We start from the raw sequence: 27,644 nt of genomic DNA, 5'->3' as shown, positions 1-27,644 counted from the left end.
TTACTTTGATGTTTTCAAGATAGCACCATAGTAAGTCCTCTGCCTTTCCTCTTGATTTATTTATAATTTAGAATCAGTTTATGATTTTAAAAAATGTGACAGACACAGTGGCATGCACCAGTAGTACCAGCTACATGGGAAACTGAGGCAGAAGGATCACTTGATCCCAGAAGATAGAGACCACCCTGGGCAACATAGTGAGAGCCCCATCTCAAAAAAAAAAAATCAATTCCCAATACCATTCCAGAACACTTTTAATATAACCAGATGAAATTGTGATCACTTCTTTACTGTAACGTTTAAAATGGTCCTCAGTCCATATTTGTTAAGTACAATCTTAGTGTTTCTGTGCAACCTAATATATTAGAAACAAAAATTGTATTGCATTTGAATAGGAAATAACTCTGAATTGAGGGTTATTTCTTTTAATAGTTGCAATTATATTGGTTAGTGACAATTATCTGTAATTTTCAGGCAATGTCTAGGCAAGTGCCCAAGGCACAGTAGCCTCCTCTTTGCCTCCGTGTGTGTGTGTGTGCGTGTGTGTTGAGGGTGGTAACATTTCTGGGAATTTGTCTTACATAAAATGATACCACCTTTCACAAAACGACCTAGAGGAAGTTGGAAATCCCATTATCCTGGCTTCCTGCTGAGCAATATCTGCTTCTCTTTCTGACTCAGGCTGATGCAACTGTATACTTAGCTTCACTTCTCCAGTAAATAAGGGAGAGCTTTATTATAAAAGACAACTTCTATTGATTTTCAAGGGGGTGGGTGGTTGTCAGGCTCACTCCTTTCTGTGCACTGAGGGAAAATTATTGTAAGCGATCAGTAAAACAATAGATGAGAAAAGAGGAGATAAAAATTAAATAAAATTTAAATAAAAACTAGGATCCTAAGTGGGAAAATAGCTTTAAATTAGAAATTGATACCAAAAATTAATGATATGTAATCTAAGATGAAAATATTTTGAAGACTATCAGGATATCTCCCTTAAATGTTATTTAGTTCTGAAAAATATGTATTGAAGAACTGTTATATTTTACTTTATGTCTTATATTAAATGTGCTAAAATTAAAAAGAAACAAGTAGATAAAAGTAAAGATTGTATTATTATTTTATCACCCAGGTTATTTCAAGACTGGAGACATTCTTTAAATATACCTAAATTATGATTCCTTGCACTTAAGTTTTGCTAACATAAAAAGTATGTATGATTTCGGAGATATCTGCATATTTTGGAACGAGCTCTTCAGTTGCTTGTAATTTCCAAGAAGATTACCCATTTTACCCCTTAACTAAAACCCCTGTTCCCTTACTCCCTTGTTGCTTCACTTCACGGGGATATGTCACTGACCAGAGAAATGATCCCATTGAATTTCTGAGCCACGCTGTTTTGTATGGTTAAAATAAGATGCTCAAAGTATGATTTCACAAATCACATGGTTATTGCCATGCAAGGAGAATTTGTTTTCTTAAGTTCACAATGCTCGAAAAGGAGAAGAATAATGTGAACAAATCTACAGGGAATACACTCAAAAGATGAGGCACATTAACCACAGAGGGAGTGAGTTCCAAATATTAAAGTCTAGTTCCCTGAAGTAGAAATGGAAGCAGGCCTCTGTGGAAAGGCAAATCGAATGAAAGTTTGAGGTGCACCTTTTTTTCAAGCGAATTCTCTGGAGAGATGGCGTCTGACACCATGGAGGTCCTCAAAGACACCTAGGATCCCTTGACACCAGCGGGTGGTGCCAGTGATGCAGGCGAGGCTTCAAAGCTCAACGGCTGACAGGGTGGGGCACTGTTGCTGCATGAGTTCAGTCTTCCAAGAAGTGACTGGCAGGGCAGCCCTGTCATAGAATATGCTCTCCGTTTTTGGAGAAGTGGCTGAGACTTACTGAAGTTCTCAAAGTGTTCATCGAGCTTTTATGTTTATATGTATTTTGAAATCCAGTGGTTGAGATCAGTAACTCACATATGATGGGTCTGATGAGCTCTGAGATTGCATTCTTTTTTTTTCCCCTCCGAGATGGTGTCTTGCTCTGTCACCCAGTCTGGAGTGCAGTGGCATGATCTCGGCTCACTGCAACCTCTGCCTCCTGGGTTCAAGTGATTCTGCTGCCTCAGCCTCCTGAGTAGCTGGGATTACAGGTGCATACCACCACACCCGGCTAATTTTGTATTTTCAGTAGAGACGTGGTTTACCATGTTGGCCAGGATGGTCTTGAACTGGCTGCTCTCAAACTCCTGACCTCATGATCCTCCGTCCTTGGCCACCCAAAGTGCTGGGATTACAGGCAGAAGCCACCGCACCCGGCAGACACCACATTCTTGAGGGGTGGAGGGAGTACAATCTAAGTTCTTGTTACAGCAAAACATAGCAAACTATGTAAGTCTTTGGAATAATTCCAAAACTACATAACAGACATGAGCTCCAAGCTTACTGATTTATGTGTGTGCCTTCTCTGAGGAATATCTTTTGGTTATCCTTGTGCAACATGGCAAACATTTTTCAAAGTGAATGAGAGTTAATGAGAAAATTAAATGATAAAAATATTATGGCAACGATGTGGATCATTGCAGTGTTCAAGCTACAGATAAAAAAATGACATGCCCTCCAACTTTCATTCTGTTTTATTTTTCAGTAATATTCAAAATATTTATTGCAAAAGTTAGCATTTCAATAATGAAATTAAGATGCCTATCTTTCAGTTCAAGTTTGGCAGTTTTACGTATTTGATGTGAAACTCTGATTTGAAATGTTGCTGGGGTCTTTAGTATTGCATATGAATAATAAAAATCAAATTTGCCATTTATATTGAAATAAGATATACAGTATTTTATATGGCAAATGTTTCTCTTCCTTTTAAGAGAAGAAGAGAAATAGTAAGATGGTTATTAGTCAAGTGAATCCTACTTAAAAGTAACTTTCTAATAGTTGAGAAGTCACTTATGCTATATCTACATGAGGAAGAAAGTTGAATTAAGTGTCATTCATTCAGTCCAGTGGGACATCAAACTCTCCAAACCTTTCACAGTAGGAAAACAAAGCCAGGCCTCCTTAACTATGCTACGTGGCAAGTCAAATCATGAACATAATATCTGAAAAAGCCTGAAAAACATCTCTGGCTAACTAGATCTCATTGCAGGCAGTGAGAGAGTGGTAGCAAATGTGAACGTGTCTGTGTGGGGTGGTGGCAGGGGAATTGGAATATACGAATCCAAGGAAAACTGTGACTCTTGGCAAATTACTTGTTTTGGTGCTCCTCTTCATTTTTTTTATTATGGTAGAAGACTTTGTATACAAATTTCTAACTGTACAAAAAAAATTCTTCAGTTATTGCATTTCTGCAATATATTAAAATACACGAGAAAATTACATTAAAAAGAGGCATGTTTATAGAAACAAAATGTTATTGCAATACGATATCAACTTATAATTCATAATTATATTTGTAAATAGCAAATTATAAGTAATTTATGAGAAATTAGAGCCAAAGCTTTTCATACTTAATTTAGTGTTTTTCTAAAGGAAAAACGTGGTGAAAGAATTGTAGAGAAGACACAGCTTATCATTAATCCATTTTCTTGATACTTAACACAGTATTCGTGGCGCATTGGTTCCAGGACTCCCTGGGGATACCAAAACCCATGGATGCTTGAGTTCCTTATGCAAATGATGAAGTATTTGCATGTAACCCACACATACATTCTCTCTTTAAATAATCTCTAGATTACTTATAATTCCCAATGCAATGCAAACACTATATAAATCGTTGTTTTACATACTGTTTTAAAATTTGTGTTATTCTTAATTTTTGAAGATATTTTTTCCATGATTGGATGAATCCATGGATGCAGAACCTATGGATAGGAAGGGCTGACTGTAACTGAGCTCAGAGATTCTGGAAAAGCACTTCAGTAATCAACATTCCAGGAAAGGGGACTTAAAAAGTATCCTTGACTCTACGTGAGAAGTTTTAAATACAGTCTTTTTTTCCTTTTTAGGGAGTTTGCAGGTCAGGTACATGCTAGACTGACATCAAGATTCTGATTCCTTTTACTTTGATTTAAAAAACTTAGCTGATATCAGTTTCATCATTTTAAAATGAACATGAAAGAAGAAATTGCAGAGGTAATGCAATAATTAAAATTATGACTTTCTAACATCAATGACTTTACACAAACATTTGATAATAAATGACTAGGAAAAAACGCCCAACCAATGATATACATATATATATGTATGTATAAGTAAGAAGTGAAGTCAAATATAATTACAGCATTTTGTTTGGTTTTGCTTTTGTTCTTTGCTTTGCTTTTAACAATGAGAATCTATCCAAGCTATTATTAACATTTGATTACTTAGATGCCAAGTTTTGCTTTTAGTTCATAAGGAAACATAGTCGATTTTATCGCTGGATACTACTGGTAGAAACTTTGAATTGATATTTCAGTGAAAACCAATTTTCATTGAATTGCCAAACCACAAATGCTATATATGATAGCAATTTAGAACAAGAAAAACAACCTGATTTTGATTAAAATGAGGATAAATAATGTAAAGTTACCACAAAATAAACTTTACTTAGTTACTGGCTTTTGAAGAAAATAATTTAGATATTAAATCTATAGATAGAACATTTCTCTGCCTCATGTAATATTTTATTCTTAGTTAAAAGGTTTGAAGTATAAAGTAATGCATTGTATTTCTTTGTAGATCCTCCCAGTTATAGATATCCTATGAAGCAAAGTAAATTGGGAAAGGAGATAGCAGATAGAGTGGCAGCTTATGACATTCTATAAGTTGGTTAAAAATATTTTCCTCTTAGTTTATAAATCTTGGAATTGATCTCTTAACCTTTTTGGTAGCACTAACAGGTGGTTTATTTTATGATTTTTTTCCCTTGGTTTCCCTTTGCTTCCTGTCTTTTTATCACAAAGTTACTCTTCATTTGAATGCTTCTGTTGGAACAAATTGCTAGGTTAACAGAATGCAAGGAGACAAGTCATCCTGTCAGGTACAGAGTTCAGTGCTGTCAAATTTCTAGTACTGGGGAAAATTTTAGGTAGGTGGAAAAAAAACCTTTCCTTTCATATAACAGATCAAAAGTGTCATGTCACAAGCATGAGAACCATTTGTCATGCTGAAAAAAACTTCTTTTCTTAAGTTTATGAATAATTACATCATGAGTGACAATCAAGATAAAAACTATACTTTTATCTAAGTGCACATGTAATCATGAGTAAAGTGCTTCCTGAAAGATGAGCAAGTGTATTGCTTGAAAAATAATCTTACACTTATCTGTCTCACTTAGCAATCAAGCACAATGAAATGTGTTATTTCTCTAATCATTCAGGCAAGAAAAAATGTGATCAAAGTATGTGTAAAATTCACAGCTTCTGTCTGTGTCTTCATCAGTGGTCAACCCAGAAACTTTCATTTAATGAGACAACTAAGATTAAGTTTGGAATAAAAGAACGGTATGAATTAAAATAGAATGCTATATTATTTGTCTTCTGACTTATGAACTGTATCAATTAATTTTAGAATGCTATATTATTTGTCTTCTGCCTTCATTTAATTCTTATGGGATTTGAATTTTTCATAAAAAATGGTTCTGAGCAAGTGCTGCAGTGGATACAAGATAACTGGATCCTAGCACTGGCTCTTCCATTTACAAGTTGCACCATAGACTGTGACAAGGCATCTGATATGGTTTGGCTCTTCTCTGTGTCCCCACCCAAATCTCATGTTGAATTGTAATCCCCAATGTTAGGGGAGGGAACTGGTGGGAGGTAACTGGATCCTGGGGGAAGATTTTGCCCTTGCTTTTCTTGTGATAATGAGTTCTCTCAAGATCTAGTTGTTTAAAAGTGTGTAGCACCACCCCCTTCACTCTCTCTCCTGCTGGCCAAGTGAATATGTGCTTGCTTCCTCTTCACCTTATGCCATGATTGTAAGTTTCCTGAGGCCTCCCCAGCCATGCCTCCTGCACAGCCTATGGAACTGAGAGTCAATTAAGCCTCTTTTTAAAAATAAATTGCCCAGTCTCACGTAGTTCTTTATAGCAATGAACTAATACAGAAAATTGGTAGCAGAGAAGTGGGACATTGCAATAAAGACCCTGAAAATATGGAAGTGACTTTGGAACCAGGTAACAGGCAGAGGTTGAAACAGTTTGCGGGGATCAGAAGAAGACAGGAAGATAAGGGAAAGTTTGGAACTTCCTAGAGACTTGTTTCATGGTTGTGACCAAAATGCTGATAGTGATATGGACAGTGAAGTCCAGGCTGAAGTGATCACAGATAGAGATGAGGAACTTATTGGGAACTGGAGTAAAGGTCACTCTTGCTATGCTTTAGCAAAGAGACTGATGGCATTGTGCCCCTGCTCTAGGGATCTATGGAACTTTGGACTTGAGAGAGGTGGTTTAGGGTATCTGTTGGAAAAAATTTCTAAGCAGCAAAGCATTCAAGAGGTGGTCTGGCTGCTTCTAAAAGCCTATGCTTATTTGCATAAACAAAGAAATGACCTGCAACTAGGACTTACATTTAAAAGGGAAGCAGAGCATAAAAGTTCGGAAAATTTGCAGCCTGTCCATGTGGTAGAAAAGAAAACCCATCTTCTGGGGAGTAACTCAAGAAGGCTGCAAAAATTTGCATAAGTAAAGAGGAGCCGAATGTTAATAGCCAAGACAAGAGGGAAAATGCCTCCAAGATATTTCAGAGAACTTCAAGGCAACTCCTCCCATCACAGCCTGGAGGCAAAAATGGTTTTGTAGGCCAGGCTCAGGGACCCACTGCTTTGTGCAGCCTAGGGACATGGCACCCTGCATCATGGTCACTTCAACTCCAGCCTTGGCTAAAAGAGGCCAAGATACAGCTTGTCCATTGCTTCAGAGGGTGTAAGCCCCAAGCCTTGGTGACTTCCACATTGTGTTGGGCCTGCAGGGGTGCAGAAGGCAAGAGTTGAGGTTTGGGAGCCTCTACCTAGGTTTAAGAGGATGTGTGGATGTCCAGGCAGAAGTCTGCTGCAGGGGTGGAGACCTTACGGAGATCATCTACTAGGGCAGTGCAGGGGGGAAATGTGGGGTTGGAGGCCCCACACAGAGTCCCCACTGGGGCACTGCCTAGTGAAGCTATGAGAAGAGGGCCACTGTCCTCCAGATCCCAGAATGGTAGGTCTGCTGACAGTTTGCACCATGTGCTTGGAAAAGCCACAGGCATTCAATTCCAGCCTGTGAAAGCAGCCATGGGGGCTGTATGCTGCAAAGCTACAGGAGCAGAACTTTCCAAGGCCTTGGGAGGCCACCCATTGCATTAGTGTATCCTGGATGTGAGACAAAGTCAAAGGAGATTATTTTGAAGCTTTAAAATATAATGACTCCCCTGCTGGATTTCAGACTAGCATGGGACGTGTAGCCCCTTTGTTTTGGCCAATTTCTCTCATTTGGAATGGGAACATTTACACAATGACTGTACCCTTACTGTATCTTGGAAGTACCTAATTTGTTTTTGGTTTTATAGGCTCATAGGCAGAAAGGACTTGCCTTGTTCCAGAAGACACTTTGGACTTGGACTTTTGAGTTAATACTGGAAGGAGTTAAGACTTTGGAAGACTTTTGGGAAGGCATGCTTGTGTTTTGAAATGTGAGAAGGACATGAGATTTGGCAGGGACTAGGTGTGGCATAATGTGGTTTGGCTATGTGTTGCCACCCAAATCTCACGTTGAATTGGGACCTGGTGGGAGCTGATTGAATCATGGGAGCAGACTCCCCCTTGCTGTTCTTGTGATAATGAGTGAGTTATCATGAGACCTGATGTTTTAAAAATGTGTGGCGCTTCCCCCTTCACTCTTTCTCTCCTGCTCTGCTATGGTAAGACATGCTTGCTTCCCCTTCACCTTCTACCATGATTGTAAGTTTCCTGAGGCTTCCTAGTTATGCTTCCTGTACAGCCTGTGGAACTGTGAGTCAATTAAACCTCTTTTCTTCATAAATTACCCAGTCTCACTGGGCGCAGTGGCTCATGCCTGTAATCCCAGCACTTTGGGAGGCTAAGGTGGGTGGATCATGAGGTCAAGAGATTGAGACCATCCTGGCCAACATGGTGAAAACCTGTGTCTACTAAAAATACAAAAATTAGCTGGGTGTGTTGGCATGTGCCAGCACTCCCAGCTACTCAGGCAGCTGAGGCAGGAGAATTACTTGAACCCAGAAGGCAGAGGTTGCGGTGAGCCAAGACTGTGCTACTGCTCTTCAGGCTGGCTACAGAATGAGACTCCATCTCAAAAAAAAAAAAAAAAAAAAAAATTCCCCAGTCTCAGGCAGTTCTTTATAGAAGTGTGAGAACAGACTAATAGAGCATCTATTCTTCTTTGTCTGTTTTTTCATCTGTAAAATTGAGGAGATTGGAATAAATGATCCCTCTATATCCTTTCTACTTTTGATGCTTTATGAATCCAGGTTAAAGTGTGTGGTACAATTTAAGAAGGCTCCTTTTAATATTTTTATATCCATTAAGGACTCTTAGCTCAGATCTTCCATATTGGTCAATGACTCTCTCTTTCTCTCTTCCTCCTTCTCTCTCTTTACCCTCATTCAGATCAACATATAGAACATTTCCATTACCTAGGAAGTTTCCTGTGTCCTTTCCAAAACAATCTCTTATCAACATTGATTAGTTTTGCCTCTTCCTGAACATATAAACGGAATCATACAGTATGTCATCTTGTGTCTCTCTCGTTTCCCTTAGCAAAATGTTTTGATATTCCTCCAATTTTTGGTAGATATTTTTAGTTCATTCCTTTCCATTGTTATGTACTCTTCCATTATATTAACATGGGATTTGTTTATCCATTCTTTTATTGACAAATTTTTGGGTAATTTCCAATTGTTGGCTATGAATCTCCTGTATTAGCTTTGCAGCTGTAATGAAACTTTTAGTCATTTCCCTCAAGATCACAATACGTTCTCTTAAGTTATTAGTACTTTGGCCACTTCCCAAAGAATGCAAGATCCTTACAAGTTTACTTCCATGTATTTGTGTATCTCTCACCCTTGTGCCATTGTTGTAATACACTTTTTATTGCATCTTATATTTCTACAAGATATTATTATTATTGTAGTTTTAAATAGCTTTCATTACTATTTACTCATGTTTGCCCTTTCTCTGCACTTCATTTATTCTTGCATTCCCCCCTGCTGCTTTTGTTTTCTGGTTTTTGATTGCCAATAAGAGCTACAGAAAATCATGAAATATTTCTTTTAATTGTTTCTATATTTAATGTTTAATTGTTTTTGTGCTTATTGTTAGTAACTTTTTGAAACACCTTTCATTCCTTTAAGTAGAGAGGCTCTTCAGCCAAATTTTTATTCCTTAATATTTCCTTTTTCTTCCAGACATTTTGTTGTTGATGAGAGCAGAAAATATTTCCCTTTTTGGAAAACACTATCAGGCAAAATATTTTATGGGCAAATGCCTCCATAACCTGAAACAATTGAAAGAATTCTGGCTTGAAATGATAGAAATTTGATTGGTTTCTAGATTTCTTGCTGTAGATTTTTTAAGAGAAAACATGTATTAAATCTGTTTTTAAAGTGACTAAGCAACTCTACTAAAAATTGCGATGCAAGTGAAAATTGTCCTCAGCTCCTTAGGCTACCATTTGACATTTACTTCACTACTCAGCTTCACCCAAATCATGCTTTTCCCATCCCTTTCTTGCCTGAGATGCTTAATGTTTTTTCTCTTTTTTCTGTCAAAACAAAGTATATTTGTTTTTCCATGCTAACAGTTGATAAAATATTGTCCCACTGAGGCATAAATGAGTAAGAAAATGCCAACTATTAGTTCTCCCAGTTGGTTTTATTTTTTTTCATTACATTTTAGTAGGAAAAATAGGTTTTAAGTTAAAAGAAAGGAACCCAAAGATGGAGTTTCAAGACATCCAATAGGAAAGACAGATAGAAATACATTTCTCTATATAGATATGTGTACATATGTTTATACATATAAATATAGATATAGATATGTGTGTATGTACATATTTCTGTATCAATCATGGTCCAGGTGTCATTTAAAACTATTTATGGGAGACATTACATAAAGCACATTTATTTATTAAAAAGAAGGATTTCTATAGTGGAGTATAAAGTTCTTTAAACAGTTAATAGGAAGACTAGTCAGGACAGAATTAGAAAAATGTATGTGAAACATCTCCAAGATATGAGAGAATTACATGCCAGGTGTACCATAAAACAAATTATATTAGTGTTGAATATTGCATATAAGAATATAACATAATTATGAATATAAAATATATATTATAAATAGAATGTCATTTACCAAGGTTTTCCACATTAAATAATACTGTTTTTAACCTTAAAACATACATTGTAATAAAAGTTATGATGTTCAGAATTCTAAGTATAGCATGACAAAACCCTTCTCCTGTTGTTTTCTGTAAAATATATATAAGAAACTTTTGCTGCTTTTTGATGGATAATAACACAAACACATGTACACACACACGTACACACACACACATGCATCCCCATTACCTTTCTTGGGACAGTCACCGTTAAAAATGTCTGCAGTTATGTATTTCTAAAATCAGCTCTGTGGGTAAGAAATTTAATGTAGCTGCCGATTTTGTGCGGTTCTGGGGAAATAATGGTTTAAAATCTTCTAATTTGCCTCTAATTTCACTTCTAACTCCAACCTGTGCTCCTGAAGCAAGACGTTTTTGGACCATCAGCAGGCAGATGAAGGCCTGAGAGTGGTAGGAGAGCTATTGTGGGCTTTCCTACCTCAAAGCTAGAGGAGTGCTTGGAGACCAGCAAAGGAAAAGATGGACCATTTCAAGTCTCAGAGCAAAAATACTAAGAGACAAGTTGGGATGGAAAATAAAAGTGACGTGGTAATCGATAGAGGAAATTTACACAAATCTGAAAATTCTGAAAAAGAAAAAGAAGCAGAGACAATGAATATGCATCCAAAGAGAAGAAAACTCTGAGCAAATTAAAAATGTGAGCTGCACATTCCGATTACTGGGTATATACCCAAGGGATTATAAATCATTCTACTATAAAGACACATACACATGTATGTTTATTGCAACACTATTTACAATAGCAAAGACTTGGAACCAACCCAAATGCCCATCAATGACAGACTGGATAAAGAAAATGTGGCACATATACACCATGGAATACTATGCAGTCATAAAAAAGGATGAGTTCATGTTCTTTGCAGGGACTTGGATGAAGCTGGAAGTCATCATTCTCAGCAAACTAACACAGGAACACAAAATCAAACACTGCATGTTCTCACTCCTAAGTGGGAGCTGAACAACGAGAACACATGGACACAAGGAGGGGAATATCACACACTGGGGCCTGTTACGGGGTTGGGGGGCAAGGGGAGGGGGTATTAGGGGAAATACATAATGCCTGTGGGGCTTAAAACCTAGATGATGGGGCCGGGTGCGGTGGCTCACGCCTGTAATCCCAGCACTTTGGGAGGCTGAGGCGGGCGGATCACGAGGTCAGGATATTGAGACCATCCTGGCTAACACGGTGAAACCCCATCTCTACTAAAAATACAAAAAATTAGTCGGGCGTGGTGGTGGGCACCTGTAGTCCCAGCTACTCTGGAGGCAGAGGCAGGAGAACAGCGTGAACCTGGGAGGCGGAGCTTGCAGTGAGCCAAGATCGGGCCACTGCACTCCAGCCTGGATGACAGTGCGAGACACCGTCTCAAAAAAAAAAAAAAAAAAAAAAAAAAAAAAAATCTAGATGACGGGTTGATAGGTGGAGGAAACCACCATGGAACATGTATACCTATGTAACAAACCTGCACTTTCTACACACGTATGCCAGAACTTAAAGTAAAAAAAAAAAAGGCCGGGTGCGGTGGCTCACGCCTGTAATCCCAGCACTTTCAGAGGCCGAGACGGGCAGATCACGAGGTCAGGAGATCGACACCATCCTGGCTAACACGGTGAAACCCCGTCTCTACTAAAAATACAAAAAATTAGCTGGGCCGTGGTGGCGAGTGCCTGTAGTCCCAGCTACTCCGGAGGCTGAGGCAGGAGAATGGCGTGAACCCGGGAGGTGGAGCTTGCAGTGAGCCGAGATCACACCACTGCACTCCAGCCTGGGCGACAGAGCGAGACTCCATCTCAAAAAAGATAAATAAATAAATAAAGTGAGCTGCAGTTTGAAAGGGCTCACCAATTTAGACTGATGTTATTTGTGTTGTTTGAGTTTCTTATATGTTTTGGATATTGACCCTTTATTAGCTGTATAGTTTGCAAATATTTTTTCCTGTTCTGTGGGCTGTCCCTTCACTTTAAAGGTTTGCTGTGAAGAAGCTTTTTAGTTTGATGCCATTTTACTTCTCTCTTTTTGCTTTTTGCTTCTGTTGCCTGTGCTTTTTGCTTTTTGCTTTTGTTGCCTGTGCTTTTGGGGTCATATCCAAATAATCATTGCCCCAGCCAATGTTGTGGGGATTTTTCTCTGTTTTCTTTTAGTAGTTTCACAGTTTCAGGTATTATGTTTAGATTTTTAATCCATTTGGGTTGATTTTTGTATGTGGTATAAAATATGGATCTGATTTCATTCTCCTTCATGTGGATAGCTAGTTTTCCCCACACTATTTATTGAAGATACTGTCCTTTCCCCATTGTGTGTTCTTGGCACCTTGGTCAAAAATCAATTGATCATACATGCATGGGTTGATTTCTGGGCTTTCCATCCTGTTTCACCAGTCAGTTTATTTTTATGCCAGTGCCATGCTATTTTCATTACAATAACTTTATAAGATATTTTGAAATTAGGGAGTGTAATGACACCAGTTTTTTTCCTTTTGCCCAAGATCGTTTTGACTCTTTAGGGTCTTTTGTAATTCCACACAAATTTAAGGTTATTTTTTATTTCTGCGAAAAATGACATTGGAATTTTGAGAGAGATTACATTGACACTGTAGATCATTTTGGGTAGTATGGACATTTTTGAAAGAGGGGTGTTGAGGTTCCATAATATTGTAGTATTGCCATTTATTTCTCCCTTCATGTATTTAATAATTGCTTTACATATTTAGGTGCTCTGATGTTGGGTGCATATATAATTACAATTGTTATGTCCTCTTGGTGAATTGACCCCTTTCTCATTATTTGATGACCTTCTTTATCTCTTTTTACAGTTTTTGATTTAAAGATGATTTTGATTGATATAAATATAGATACTCCTGGTCTCTGTTGGTGTCTATTTGCATTGAGTATCTTTTTCCATACCTGCAGTTTCAGCCTGTATGTGTCCTCACTAGTAGAGTGAGTCTCTTGTAGGCAGCATATTGTTCTTTAAAAAAAAAGAAATTTATTCAGCTGTCCTGAGTCTCTTGGTTGGAGAATTTAATCTGTTTACATTCAAAGTAATTATTGATAGGTAAGCACTTGCTACTGCTGTTTTGTCATTCATTTTCTGAATTTTTTGTAAGTCCCTGTTTCTTTATTTCTCTCTTGTTGTTTTCTTTTTGCTTTGTGGTTACCATGAGGCTTACATAAAATATCTGAGCTTTATAATATGCTACATTAAGCTGATAACAATTGAACTTTAATCTCATACCTTCACTCCCCCCTTTTACAATTTTGATGTAAAATTTTTTATTTGTTTTGGTAATTTGTATTCCTTAACAATTGCAGCTATGATTGCTTTTAATAGTTTTTCCTTTTAATCATCACAGTAAGGCTACAATTGCTTTACATATCACCCATACAGTGTTAGAGAATGAGTTTGATTATGTATTACTTAATACCATCGAGTTATTGAGTTTTTTACATGCATTTTTTTTTTTTATTAAGTAGAAACCTTCCATTTCAGCTTAAAGAACTGCCTTTAGCCATTCCTGTAAAGCAGGGATAATCTAATAGACTCCCTTAGGATTTGTTTGTCTGGGGAAGTTGGAATCCTCTCTTATTTCTTTTTTTATCTTTTTTTTTTTTTTTTTGAGATGGACTCTTGCTCTGTCGTCAGACTGGAGTGCAGTGGTGCGGTCTTGGCTCACTGCAACCTCTCCCTCCCAAGTTCAAGTGATTCTCCTGCCTCAGGCTCCCAAGTAGCTGGGAATACAGGTGCATGCCACCACACCCAGCTAATTTTTGTATCTTTAGTAGAGATGGGGTTTCACTGTGTTGGCCGGAATGGTCTCAATCTCCTGACCTCATGATCTACCCATCTTGGCCTCCCAAAGTGCTGGGATTACAGGCATGAGCCACCCCGCCCAGCCAATTCTCTCTTATTTTTTAAGGACAACTTTGCCAAGTAAAAAATTCCTGGTTGGCAGTTCTTTTTCTTCAGCACTTTGAATATATCACCCCAATCTCTCTTGGCCTGCAGAGTTTCTGCTAAGAAGTCAACTGAAAGTCATATTGTGGTTCCCTTGAATGTGATAGGTTTCTTATCTCTTGCTGCTTTCAGTTTTGTTTCTTTGTCTTTGATTTTTGATAAATTGATTATGTTTTATCTTGGTAAATTCCTTTTTGAGTTGAATTTGATTGGAGACTTTTGAGCTTCCTGTATTTTAGATGTTGTCATCTTCCCCCAGATTGGGGAAATGTTCAGCCATTTTCTTAAATATCCTTTTTGGGTCTTCTTCTCTATCTTCTTCGGAATCTCCGATTATGTGAATATTAGTTTGCCTGATGGTATCTCATAATTCCTGTAGGCCTTCTTTATTCTTTTTCTTTTTGCTCTTCAGACTGGATAATTTCAAGTTACCTATCTTTGAATTCAGTGACCCTTTCTTTTGCTTGATCAAGTCTGCTGTCGAAGCTTTCCATTGACATTTTCAGTTAAATTTTTGTATTCTTTATGTCTCAGATTTCTATTTGGTTTCTATTTATCATCTCTAGTTCTTTGGCAAATTCTCATTTTGTTCATGAATTGGTTTCAAACTTAATTTTATTTAATTGGAGTTCCCTGAACTTCTTTAAGGGGGTTATCCTGAACTCTTTGTCAGTCATTTTATAGATCACCTTATATTCCAGATCTATTATCAGATCTTTATTATTTTCTTTTAGTGGTGTTATATTTCCCTGACTTTTCATAATACTTCTGTCTTGCATTGATGCTTCTGTGTTTGAGGAGACGGCCACCTCTTCCAGGCTTTGACAGATCTTTACTACTTTGAAGGAAGGGATTCTAGATGCATTAGCTGGCAATGACCCTGGATGGGCAGAGCTTGGTGTCAGGTTCTCTAGTTGGGCTGTGTCACTTCCTGAGCCCTAAGGTTGAATGGTACTGCTAACTGGACCCTGCAATTCACTCTGAGCAGGCAGGATTGTAGGCTGTCTCCGCTGGTTGGATGGTATTGTTGTTTAGAATCTATAGTTGAGCAGGCCTCTGGGTTGAGCTCTATGGTCAACTAAAGACTCTGGTATTGTTGCTCAGCTACACAGGGCTGATCAGGGCTAGAAGCCATTATGCCCCACACATATGTGTGGACTTGATCTTGTCTCCTGGCCTACGGTAGGCTTAAATGAAGCTTAGTGGAGTCCCTGGTCAGCTGCTGGTGCTGGGTGGGGGCCAGATGCACCCTCTGCAGAGAAGTACTGACTTTCACTTGCCTTCTAGCCTGGGCAATGCTGTAGAAAGCACCAGGTCTATGTAGGAAAGCTGGTGAGGGATTCGAGCTGGGTACACCTGTGAGCTGTACTTCCTGTGGTACAATGCTGTTGACTAGTCTCTCTCATATGATGCCTCCGTTAGCCAGAATGCAGACTAACTACATGCTAGTCTCTGTGAGATCTACTCCCATTCTTTGTTTCTAGCTGACCCCAGGTGGTCTAGCCCCGATGGCACTCCTAATGTTTCCTGTGGTATAAGACAAGAGTGAGCCTCCTGTGAAGGGTCCTAGAATGGTGGGCAAGCTGAACGTCCACCTCCAACTTTCTTTTCCCACTGTAGAAATTGTGGGTCCAGTGAAATCCTCTGTGTGTCGTGCTGTGCCAGCTTGGTGGAGGGGTGGCATGCTCAAAATGAACTGTTCCTCTTACCCTTCAAAGCACAGCTTTTCTTCGTTCTGCAGTACAATTGGGTGTCTCAGTCTCACTCCTGAGTTCTGGGATATTCAGAAAGGTATTCTTGCCTGTGGATAGTTGCTAGTTGGATTTCCGTGTGGGGGTGTGGAGCTGGAGAAATTCTATTCTGCCACCTTGTGAAGTCATTCTCTGGAATAATTTTAGATTTACATAGAGTTGCAAAGATGGTAAAGACAGTTTCTATACACTCTTCACTTAGTTTCTTCTGATGTTAACCTCTTACATTACCATGGCACATTTATTAAAAATAAGAAATTAACATTGTACAATACTATTACCTAAACGACAGGCTATATTTAACCAGTTTTTCATTTTTGAGAGGAAGTCTCGCTCTAATGCCTAGGCTGGAGTGCAGTGGTGCGATCTTGGCTCACTGTAACCTCAACCTCCTGGTTTCAAGTGGTTTTCATTCCTCAGCCACCCAAGCAGCTGGGATTACAGGTGCCCAACACCACGTCCGGCTAATTTTTGTATTTTTGGTAGAGACGAGATTTCACCACGTTGGCCAGGCGGGTCTCAGACTCCTGACCTCAGGTGATCCACCTGCCTTGGCCTCCCAAAGTGCTGGGATTACAGGAGTGAGCCACCGTGCCCGGCCCACATTTCACCAGTTTTTGTTTTTTTTGTTGTTGTTGTTGTTTTTTAACTAATTTCTTCTCTTTGTTCCCAGGTACCATCCAGGATCTCATATTGTGTTTAGTCTTCATGTCTCCTTAGTCTACTTCAATTAGGGACAATCTCTCTGTCTTTCCTGGCTTTGACACTTTGAAGACCACTGATCAGATATTTTTTAGAATGTGCATCAAATGATTTGGGTTCATCTGATGTTTTCTCTTGATTAAAGTGGGGTTGTAAATTTTGAGGAAGAATTTCACATAGTTGAAGTGAACTTCCCATTGTGTCACGGTGGTGTGAGGTAGCCATATGACTTTTCATTGTTGATGTTAACCTTGATTACTTGGCTATGTTGGTGACTTGATGGTTTCCTCCACTACAAAATTACAGTTTTTACTTTTCCATATTCCATTTCTTAAAAGTCAGTCATTAAGACCAACCTGCAAGACTGGGCACAGTGGCTCATGTCTGTAATTCCAGGACTTTGAGAGACCAAGGTGGGCAGATTGCTTGAGCCCAGAAGTTCAAAACCAGCCTGGGCAACATGGTGAAACCCCATCTCTACAAAAGTTACAAAAATTAGCCAGGTGTGGTGGAGTGCACCTGTAGTCTCAGCAATGAGGGAGGCTGAGGTGGGAGAATCACTTGAGTCTGGGATGTTGGGGTTGCAGTGAGCTGTGATTGTGCCAATGCACTTCAGCCTGGATGACAGAGAAGACCTTATCTCAAAAACAAAAACCAAAACCACAAAAACAAGACTAACTTGCAAGCCACATGAGGGGAATTCAACTTCACCATCATTCAAAATCACCACAGTAATTAACAAATATTTAAAGAATTTTTCATTGGTTATAGAATTCTGGGTTGATAGGTTTTTAAAAATTCTTTTATGACTTCAAAAGTGTCACTTCGTTTCTTGCTTGCACGGTTTCTGATATGAAGTCAGCTCCCATTCTTAACCTTGTTTCTTGGTTGATAATGTCTTTTTTCCTCTAGCTTCTTCAAGATGTTTCTCTTTTGAGAAAAATGAGAGATTTTCAGTTTTTGTGTTGATTTCTCTTTGTCTCTGGTTTTCAGCAATTTGAACACATTCCATATCACTTTAAGAGTTCTTATCAGGCATCACTGGACACATGTGTCACAATTAACAAAGGGGAACACATTCTCCAAATGTGCTCTGTTTCCCCAGGAAGCCAGCGGGAAATACAACAAAATGCCTCTCCCTCTCCTTTAGCAAAACACGTGTCAGAGCAATGCAAGATTTGACTGGGACTGCTTTACTTCGTTAACAAGTACAGTGAGCTGTTTTTCTTTCTAGTAACAACCCAGTAATAGATATTAAATTATTTGGCGCTAAATAAATGTAATGGTAATTTTCATTTAAATGTTGCTATATGGTAGCTTAGAGCATCTTACCTGTACACAGTTCCAAACGCAGAAAACCTAAATTAAATTAACATATTAAAAATTAACATAGATGTATCATTACAGGTTCTCAAAACCATCATAAATGGCTCTATTTTACATCTCTGAGCTCTTATATGATGTTTCCTTTAACCATCTCATAAGACCTAAGACTATGGTTTGAAATATATACCTACTATAAAAAAGTAAGCCTTCCTGCTAGTGTCAATAGATAAAAACAAAACAGACAAAATGACAACCAAAAATGCCCAGAAATCCTTTTTTTTTGAGATGGAGTCTCATTCTGTCACCCAGGCTGGAGTGCAGTGGCCCGATCTCAGCTCACTGCAACCTCCGCCTCCCAGGTTCAAGCAGTTCTCCTACCTCAGCCTCCTGAGCAGCTGAAACTACAAGCGCCCACCACCATGCCTGGCTATATTTTTTTTTTGTATTTTTATAGATACAGGGTTTCACTGTGTTAGCCAGGAGGGTCTCGATCTCCTGATCTCGTGATCTGCCCGCCTCGGCCTCCCAAAGTGCTGGAAACGCTAGTTTTAAATGCATATTTGCATTCATAATAACCCGTGAATACATACATCTATTGATCTATGTATTCATGCATCTCTATATGTAAATGTCTGTCCAAAATGCCACTATACATATATTTATATATTAAACTATTCTTTTAAGCTTGGGTTACATGTGGAGGTTGGTTATACAGGTAAACTCGTGTCATAGGGGTTTGTTGTACAGATTATTTCATCACTCAGGTATTAAGCCTAGTACCCAATAGTTATATTTTGTACCCCTTTCCCTCCTCCCACCCTCCACTCTCAGGTAGGCCCCAGCGTGTGTCATTCCCCTCTATGTATCCATGTGTTTTCATCGTTTAACTCCCACTTGTAGGTGAGAAGATGCGGTATTTGGTTTTCAGTTCCTGTGTTAGTTTGCTAGGGATAATGGCCTCCAGCTTCATCATGTTCCTGAAAAGGACATGATCTCATTCTTTTTTATAGTTGCATAGTATTCTATTATTCCATGGTGTATACGTACCACAATATGTTACATTTTAGTTTCTTACAACTTACATGCAACATACAATGGCAAGATGAATCAGATCAGAAGATAAACAATTGAGTGTGAAAGACAGCAGTTTTTTTCCTGTTTTATTCTCTGCAGATGTAATTTTCAATGAGAATACATTTTATTGCATTAGTAGTGCTTTTAGAAGAGACATCAATATGATGCACAGGCTGGTCTTGAACTCCTGGTCTTAAGTGATGCTCCCTCCTAAGCTTCCCAAAGTGGTAAATTGTACTTCCTGAGGGCATAGAAAAGAGACATAGAAGCAAGTGAAATTGGTATTACCCTTTTTTCTGTTATTCTTTATTAGTAAGACAAATTAGGTTTTTCTTTCCTTAGTTTTCATGTGTCCAAGCTCCTTTCTCTTTCATTTCACATGTGCACAAATATAATAACATACACTTTTGAACATCAAAAGTTGAATGATGAAAGAGTATTCATGAGCCCAAATCAACCTGCACATGACTTTTTTTTTTTTTATTCCTCTGAGAGTTAGCCTGTGGAAAGGTGGCAGGGTTTCACTGCATTATCCCCTGCAGATGGAAAGATCAATGACAACATGTGTAACTGCTTCAGTCCTGATTTTCTACCTACACTTTCTGCTTTGGGGTTGTTTCACCTGACCAAGGCAGTTTCTGTGGCAGCAGATCCTAGCTCTCTCGACCAGGTCCACCGACAAAGCCACTTTGCTGAGTGGCCAATTTACTGATGACTATTTTGTTAAATTTGTTTCTGCTAACTATTTAAGATTGACTAATTTTCTTGTGTCATAGTCACAGCAAATGTGAAGGGATGTCTGGTCTATCTCTGACCTGGCTTTCTGCTTTGACAGATGGAAGCTAAAAGAAAAAAGGAAAAACTGATGGTGAAAAAGATAAACATATTTATATGAGTTTATTCTTGAATAAAATGATTTATTTTTAAAATATATTCTTGATATGATTTGGCTGTGTCCCCACCCAAATCTCATCTTAACGTGTAGTTCCCATAATCCCCATATGTTGTGGGAAGGACCCACTGGGAGGTAATTGAATCATGGGGGCGGTTACTTCCATGCTGCTGTTCTCATAATGGTGAGTGAGTTCTCACGAGAACTGATGGTTTTATAAGGGGCTTTTCCCCCACTTGCTCAGCACTTCTCCTTTCTGCCATCATGTGAAGAAGGACATGTTTGCTTCCCCTTCTGGCATGATTTTAAGTTTCCTGAGGCCTCCCCAGCCATGCTGAACTGTGAGTCAATTAAACCTCCCTTTTACAAATTACCCAGTCTCGGGTATGCCTTTATTAGCAGCGTGAGAATGGACTAATACAATTCTTCCGATGAATATATTCTTCTCATTGATAAATGCTTGATGTAAATGCTTAATTTTTCCTCTAGCTGCCTTCAAGATTTTTCTCATTGTCTGTGGTTTTCAGCAATTTGGATACCTTACATATCATTTTTATGAATCTTCCACAGAGATCAGTGGACATGTGGCACAAAGAACATGTGAATTAAGAATGCACTCCTGAATAACATATCTTACATATATATTATTGAGTATATTCTTAAATATAAATAATTTCTTGTGAATATATTTTGATTAATAAAAAATATTAATAAATATTAACTCATGCATATTCTTCTTATTCAAAAATATGTTCTTATAAATATATTAATTACTCCCTCTCTCTTCCCCCTAGTCTCCAAAGGTAACATCAGGGGCCAGAACAGAGACACAGAAATGTTCCTTAAAATGTCAAAATGAAATATTATCTATTAAAACAGAAGACTTAAAATAAACAAGAGAAGCTGGTCACTGGTCATCTGATGGTTGTAACCTCCAGCTCTCAGCTTTCCCAGGAAACTGGTTGGACCCTTTTCTTGTGTTCAGCTGTCAGAAGCTAAATGTTCCCTTCCTCTCTCTCTTTGCAGTCTGTTCGTGACATTTGGTATTCCTAATATGCCCACTTGGAGGAAATTGCCAGCTTAGGCCAACCAGGGTGAAATGCATGCGCTTATAAACTCATAAGCCCAATAATAATTTTCAGAAGGAGGCATTCATTCACTTTGGCTTATAAACTTGCAAATCTGTAGATTCATTAGTCTATCACTTACATGAAAAGACAAAATTTATATTTAATTGTTGAGGCTCGACTTCAAAATTTTCAAGAACAACAACATTTTTGTTGCACACCTCTCTGTCAAAAGATAAATAAGTAGTACATAATCATTATTTATTTATTAATAATATACTCTGCATGGACTTACATTTCATAGTTCATGCATTGTTTATTCATTAATATAACCTGTGTTAATATGCACCACATTACCGAGAGCCCTTGTCAACTCCTCAGAAGCAATTAACTCCCAAGGTAACTATGACAACGAATCTCTTAATGCTTAAAGTGTAACAAAAAGATTGTGTGATTTGGATGTTAATGCAAATATTTCCCATACAGACCCATACAGCCACTTTGGAAGGGAAGTGGTTTCTCACAAAACTAAGTATACTGTCACCATAAGACCCAGTAATTGTGTCTTGGCATTTAACCAAAGACATGGAAAACTGAGGTCAACACAAAAATCTGCACATTGATGTTTATAGGAGTTTTATTCATAATTGCCCAAAGGTGGAAGCAACTTCAGTAAGTGAATGGATAAACAAACTGTGGTACACTCATACAATAGAATGTTATTAAGTGATAAAAAGGTACACACTATTTAACTATGAGAAGACATGGAAAAAAAATCCTTAAATGCCCATCAGTAAGTGAAAGAAGCCGATCTGAAAAGACTACATACTGTGTAAGCCGAACTATATGACATTCTTTAAAAGGCAGAACGATGAAGACAATGAAAAGTACAGTTGTTGCCAGGGATTTGCGGGGAGAAGGAGGGATGAATAGGTGGAGCACAGGGGATTTTTAGGACAGTGAAACCATTCTGTAAAATGTCATGGTGGATATATGACATTACACATTTTCCAAACCCATAGAATGTACAACACAAACAGTGCACCTTAATGAAACTGTTAATTTTAGTTAATAATAATAATGTATCAATATTGGCTCCTTAATTGTAACAAATATACCAGACGAATGCAAGATATCTTAATAATAGGCATGATGAGCTAGGGAGGGTTTAAGGAACTCTCTGTATTGTCTGCTCAATTTTCTTGTAAATGTAAAACTGCCTCCAAAAATAATGTCTTTTTATTAAAGGAAAACATGCTGCTAACACTATATGCTTAGTGTCCTATGCATTTGAAGTCTGGGTGGTATGTCTAGCAGAAATATATTAACATGTCCCAGGCTGATGATATTGAATAAAGGATTTAGATGGCCATAAAAAATGGATTTTGTATAATGGATTTCTGAGTTGATAAGAAAGCAGTATGAGTATATCACCATAATACAAAACTTAGTGATTTGAAATAAGGCAAACATATCATCCATTTTGCCAATGTAATGATAACACACACATTGTATAAACAGATATTGGAACATCAGTTTGTCACTGGGTGTTCAGGATGTAGAATATGCATCAACTTAAATTTTCACATTTAGTAAAGCTCTAGCTTCCTCTTATGCTAGCTCCATAAATAAGACAAATTTTTTCTTTCATCCTCTCTGATGGCCAAGGCTGGCCTAAACTCTTTCCTGTTAGGAATTAGTACACATCTCCTAGCTCAGAGACACCTACACGAGTGACTCTTGGCCAGTGGAATCTGGTTCACTGTGCCCTCCAGTGCGGGGCCAGGTATTGTTCCTCTCCCTTGCTTGGCATCCCAGTCTTGTGGGCCCTCTTTCAGTTGTTCATTCACTCCCTGCTTCCTCTCTTCACAAGAACTACTGTGTTGACCTTGGTTTAGAATTCTCTACCCACCCTCCCCCCTCCACCCACCTCTTTATGCTGATCTTGTCCTTGTCCTGTCTTGCAAGGCTCAACAGTTAAATCTCAGGGCAGCCTTCCCTCACCCTTCAGTCCTGCCTCTTTACATAACCATCCTGTAGACTTCTGCTATTCTCCATCAGACTGAGAGCCTCAGTTCCCTGGTGTGATAATATGACTAAAGGCAGCCTCACCTAATTAAACAGAGAACCCCCAGAAAGTAGGGCTCACTGTCATTCGGCAGTACCTGCCCTGAGTCTGGCCCATCCTTGCTGCAGCTCAGGAGAACTCAGCAGCCCAGGACAGCACCTTCGTAGGGCTCGGCAATACAGCTGGAACTAAGAGAGGAGGGGAAAGAAAGAGGCAGAGAATAAATGAATCAACTTAGCCAGAATTTTGTAGTCAGAAGATCGACAAAGAAGCGGGTTTAATTTCACTAAACAACTTAACATAGCTCAGAGTAGAGGTTTCAAAAAGAGTTTTCAGTGAAATAATTTGTTTTACAAAATAGGGCACATTATCTCCTGTTTTGTTGTGGAAACAAAAGCCATAGAATAATTTCCCTTTTAAGCAATTCTTTGTTTCCATTGAGGGAAGCTGAACTAGGAATACACATGTTAGATCAGGAGAGATTCAGGACAGACATTAGGAAGAATTTTCTAGCTGGGGTGTTGTTAATCACTTTCCCACAGTAAAAAGCCTGCAGAGCAGCCTTTTTTTTTTTTTTTTTTTTTTTTTTTGACGAGAGTTAAGGCAATAAGACAATTAAGAGTCTAACCCAGTAACAGCTGAATTGACCAGATATCCTTCAAGACTTCTCAGAGACTTCCTCAGCACATGGACTTGAGCTCTTACATAATGTTCTCATTCACAGACTGCATTGTGCCTGCAATCTCATGTGTTATTATTATTAGCAGTAGTATTTTAGATGGAGTCTCACTCTGTCGCCAGGCTGGACTGCAGTGGCATGATCTCGGCTCATTGCAACCTCCGCCTCCTGGGTTCAAGCGATTCTCCTGCCTCAGCCTGCCAAGTAGCTGGGATTACAAGTGCTTGCCACCTCACCCAGCTAATTTTTGTGTTTTTAGTAGAGACGGGGTTTCACCACGTTGGCCAGGATGGTCTCGATCTCCTGACTTTGTGATCTGCCCATCTTGGCCTCTCAAAGTATTGGGATTACAGGCGTGAGCCACCGCGTCCGGCCCCATCTGTTATTATTCAAGGTATTTCAGTGCATCACTGCACACATGATCTTGGGTCTTGCCATTATTTTGTTATCCCTGTACTTGAAGAAGAGAGACATTCTGACTGGCATTAACTCAACATTTTGTGTGATGGACTATTACATATGGCTCAGAACGCATTTTTGTTTGCTATATAGAAATGACCTTCTCTTCTGTGTGATAAATAATACAGCTAAAAGTCTCAGAATTAATCAAACTTACCATCAATTAATTTCAAATTTTTGACTAGCTTCCTTAAGTATTTAAATTACTATGATTTGCAAAATAACCTTGAAAGTCATTCAGTCAAAATGGCTTTGAAATAAAATCATCATATGTTAAAGAAAGAAATTATATCCTACATAACGAGGACAATAGATACATTAAAATAGTCTCATCAAGTATTTGCCTTTAGTTAGTAGTTATTTCTCCAAGAAAGTATTAACTTCAATTTTGAACAAAGTTTTCTTTCTTTTTTTGGCAGTATCAGCCTTTTGCCAAGCTGAACACAAGGGGATGAAAGGAAAATCTGGGCTCGAATGTGCAATTTCATATTTTATGTTAAGGCAATTTACAACATATCATAAAGCTGCATTAATAAACAGATGTTCCACAGTCTGCAGAATATAAAATAAATGTCTTGAATAAGCTACGAAGACCAAGGCACTTTTTTGAGCAGATTTTTTTGTCTTAAAGTTTTATCTCATGCAAACACTGCATATAACAGGAACTTACATAATCAATGCTTTTAGCAACATGTCATAGTAGAACCAAGGCCCAGCTGTTAGCTGAAATCTATATAAATATATGTATGTATAATAGGAAATATAAATATTAGCAAATGCTCTTTATTGTTGATGATATCAATAATTCTTTTATGAACTCAGAAAAGTTTTTTCCCTTTATATTCAAAATGAAGTTTTCCAATTACTCTGTTTGACACAGGGTTCTCCCTGTCTGCAAATTATACCCATTACAGCTATTTCTTTTAAGTAAATATCTCCTTCAAGTCAGTCTTAGTTTCTCCAACACCTAGACAATGCCTGGCACATGTAAAGGCATTCAGCATACAAGTAAATCCATGCATAAAATGAACAAATATATTTACAAGATATTTGTAGACATGTCATAGGAATGTGGGGGCCAAGAAGAGGGATTCTAGCTTTTGGGTAGATACAATAGCAGATAATAACAATAACTTACATGGTGCCTAAAATATCAAGTTACTGTTCTAAATGTGTTAGATCTATTGGTTCATATAGTGCTTGCAAAAGCCCTTGAAGTATACTTTTATTATACTTACCATTATATAAATAGAGAAACTAAGGCAGGGAGAGGTTATGTTGTTCCAGGTTCATGTGATAATTCAATGGCAGAGCTTGATTCAAATTTCTTTCTTTTTTTTTTTTTGAGACGGAGTCCCACTCTGTCGACCAGACTGGAGTGCAGTGGCGCGATCTCGGCTCACTGCAAGCTCCGCCTCCCGGGTTCAGGCCATTCTCCCGCCTCAGCCTCCCTAGTAGCTGGGACTACAGGTGCCCACCACCGCGCCCGGCTAATTTTTTGTATTTTTAGTAGAGACGGGGTTTCACCGTGTTAGCCAGATTGGTCTCGAGCTACTGACCTCGTGATCTGCCCGCCTTGGCCTCCCAAAGTGCTGGGATTACAGGCATGAGCCACCGCGCCCAGCCTCAAATTTCATGCTTTTAACTTACATACAATTTTGCCTAGCATCCAGACATTCTTCTTGCTGAATGGAACAAGGCCCTCAAAGGGAATTTATGGAGTACTATTACACATAAATAACTCTGGATATAAGTAATTCTTCTGTGGAATGATTTCATCTTATATTCTCAGAGAATGATACATTTTATGTCAAATAAGTACAGGAGAAAGAAAATGATTTTGTAAATGTTACTAACACTATCCTAACAAATGGAAGACATATGATAAACTTTACATTCTAATTTGAAATTTATGAAAATGATACACAAAACACTGTTTTGAGTAGACTCTATCTCTTATTTTTGTGAGGACAAAATATCTAATACATTTATTTTATGAAATAAATGCTTAGGAATTATTTTATTTGTTGTTGTAAGGAATTATGCCTACTGAAATGGACAAAGCATTGTGATTAGTGTTGGGTCTTTTGGCTCAGACTAACCTAAAGGGAACAAAGAGGAACAACCAGATGGTGAAACGGAGGTTCCTCCATCCTCTGATAGCTTGACTACCATTTCATTTTGGTAAATCCTTAAATCATATACCACGATTATGACGACTTAATTTTTTTTGTAATTGATGATGGAGTTGATAAGTTCTTGTACATCCTTGCTTGTTAGATCAGGAGAGACTCAGGACAGACATCAGGAAGAATTTTCTAGCTGGGGTGTTGTTAATCACTTTCCCACAGTAAAAAAAAGCCTGCAGAGCAGCTTTTTTTTGATGAGAGTTAAGGCAATAAGACAATTAACAGTCTAACCCAGTAAGAGCTGAATTGGCCAGATATCCTTCAAGGCTTCTCAGAAGCCTCCTCAACACATGAATTTGAGCTCTTACATAATTTTCTCATTCATAGTGACTGCATTGTGCTTGCAATCTCATGTCCTATTATTTAAGGTACTTGGTGCATCACTGCATACATGACCTTAGGTCTTGCCATTATTTCGTAATCCCTGTACTGGAAGAAGAAAGACATTCTGACTGGCATTAACTCAACATTTTGTGTGATGAACTATTACATATGGCTCAGAATGCATTTTTGTCTGCTATATGGAAATGATCTGTTAATTCTATGTGATAAACAATACTGCTAAAAAATCTCAGACTTAATCAAACTTACCATCAATTAATTTCAAATGTTCACTAATTATTAGCGAGAGAGGAGTGTTGAGTTATCCAATCATAATTGTACATTTGTTGATTTCTCCTTTTAGTTCAATTAATGTTTGCCTTTTGCCAAATTTGGGTAATTTTTCCTGTTAGGTTTTCAAAATTCTTTCAGCACTGCGCTCCTTTTCCTTGTCTCCTTCTGAGACTCAGATGACATGTATGTTGGAACTTTAGTCATTGTTCCTCAAGTCTCTAAGGCTCTAATCAAGACTTTTTCATCTTTCTTTCTCTCTATTGTTCAGATTAGATAATTTCTCTTGATTTATATTTACGATTTACCTATTTAGTTTTATTGTAATAAAAAGCTTACTTAGAATTTTCTATGTCAGTTATTGTATTTTTTGGTCCTAATATGTTCATTTTGTTCCTTTTTACATCTTCTATTTATTTTCTGATACTTCTAGTTTTCCATTGGTATAAAAGTGTTTGCAGCCGGACATGGTG

At 38.1% G+C, this 27,644-nt stretch overlaps 1 long non-coding RNA gene across 2 annotated transcripts in view; it reads left to right on the top strand.

The window, feature by feature from the left end:
- Positions 1 to 17,881: 17,881 nt before the first annotated feature.
- Positions 17,882 to 27,644, top strand: part of LOC129047720 (uncharacterized) — a 60,797-nt gene continuing 51,034 nt past the window's right edge. For both annotated transcript variants that reach the window (XR_010136456.1, XR_008509477.2), the window contains exon 1: positions 17,882 to 18,013. This is a non-coding gene — a long non-coding RNA (uncharacterized LOC129047720). The remainder of the gene's footprint in view (positions 18,014 to 27,644) is intronic.

The sequence above is a fragment of the Pongo abelii genome, chromosome 13, assembly GCF_028885655.2.
Source record: "Pongo abelii isolate AG06213 chromosome 13, NHGRI_mPonAbe1-v2.0_pri, whole genome shotgun sequence".
In the NCBI taxonomy this organism is placed as follows: domain Eukaryota; kingdom Metazoa; phylum Chordata; class Mammalia; order Primates; family Hominidae; genus Pongo; species Pongo abelii.
Note: the sequence above shows the minus strand (reverse complement) of the source record. Positions and strands in the feature narration are given on the sequence as shown.